This window comes from Haplochromis burtoni, unplaced genomic scaffold (assembly GCF_018398535.1).
Source record: "Haplochromis burtoni strain Fernald_Lab_line unplaced genomic scaffold, NCSU_Asbu1 Contig_2383, whole genome shotgun sequence".
NCBI classification, from domain to species: Eukaryota; Metazoa; Chordata; class Actinopteri; order Cichliformes; family Cichlidae; genus Haplochromis; species Haplochromis burtoni.
In genome coordinates this window covers 11,510-13,009 of record NW_024584744.1, presented here as the reverse complement: position 1 = coordinate 13,009, position 1,500 = coordinate 11,510, and positions in this window count along the sequence as shown.

The window sequence follows — 1,500 nt, the reverse complement described above, 5'->3', positions numbered from 1 at the left end:
TGTTTTTTCTCTTTGCAGCCATGTCTTCCCTTTCTCGTTGTTCGTCAAAGATCCAGAGAATTAGAAAAGCATTTCCTCAGTAATATTACCAACTGAATTGTTTATTGATATGATGCGTGTACAGTGAGTCAGTGATGAATGAGGTTCATAGGAGCACAAACTCACTCAACATTTATCACTTAATTCAAGGCTGAATTTAAAGTTAAGCTTAGGGATAGAGGTTGTGGTTAGGCATGTTATGTGACCGCTTAAGTTTATTTGTGCGTGGTTGTTAAGAAAAAAAAATAGAAAATTCACAGAAATTATTTTAAAGTTGCAGAATAGAAATTTATTGACATACAGTTTCATTACAAATTACACAGTGCATTGTTCCTCTTTTTCATTTCCAACATTCTTTGGTTTCATCAATAGATATTATTTACAAAATGACTTTAGTTCAGATTCTTAAATATAAATAAATTGTGTACATTCTTTGGTCTCATGACTGTGATTAGTGGTTACTACAAGAATGACATTCCTCATATATTTGAGCTTTACGTTGTTTCCAAAGACGGTATTTCAACATTTTTGTTAATCGAAGTCAACAAAGACATGACTCGACTGTTTTATCGACTGCTATGTTTTCATTCATTTTATATTAAAGTCATTCTAAATCTGACTTTCGGTTCCTGCGAGTTTGATTATATCTGTGTCCTGACACTTGCTACTGAGTCACAAAGTGTGATGAAAGATGATTGAATTATGAAGTGTTTGCCAAGCCTCAAAGCCCCGAGGCAACACTATAAAAATGTTTAGTTTGTGTGCAGTGTGTGTGTGACAGAATGGTTTCTACAGCCTAAACTCAAAGCATGTCAATCACGTTTCTCTTACGTCACATTTTACACAAAAAAACTAACAGCACATTAAAAAGCGTGAATTTTTCATGCAGTAATAAAGTAGTTCGATCTGTAGCCAGAGAATTTACTGTCTACAATTTCAGGGTGTTGTGGTCATTAGTACGTTTAGTACTGCCGGGAGCTTTTCTATTTTGGATCTTTTGTTATTTCATTTCCTGTTATGCTCATTTTCGATCTTGGACTTTACTAGAGTAGCTTTGCATGAATCACATATCAGATTAATCTTTAATTATCTAATACTGAGCCTTGGTGCAGCCCCTCAGCTCTTCCGCTGTCAGAAATAAGTCGTTTTAGCTCCTCCCCCTCACCTCAGGCTCACTTTGTTCTGATTGGCTGTCTGTCTTAAACAAAAGATTTGAATTGTGTGCTATATATGTAAACTATATATATGTTTATAGCCAAAACTCTGTGCTTCTGATGACCATATTAAGGATGAGTTTAATTAATATGAGCGTCCACCACTAAAGCAAAGTATATATATTTCACAAAATTAAGGGAAAGCATAATAGGTCCACTTTAGTGAAGGAGGCCCTGCTATGAAAGTACCATACTACAATGTCAGTTAAAGTTAATTTTGTTCAAACAAGCCAAAATGGACAGAAAA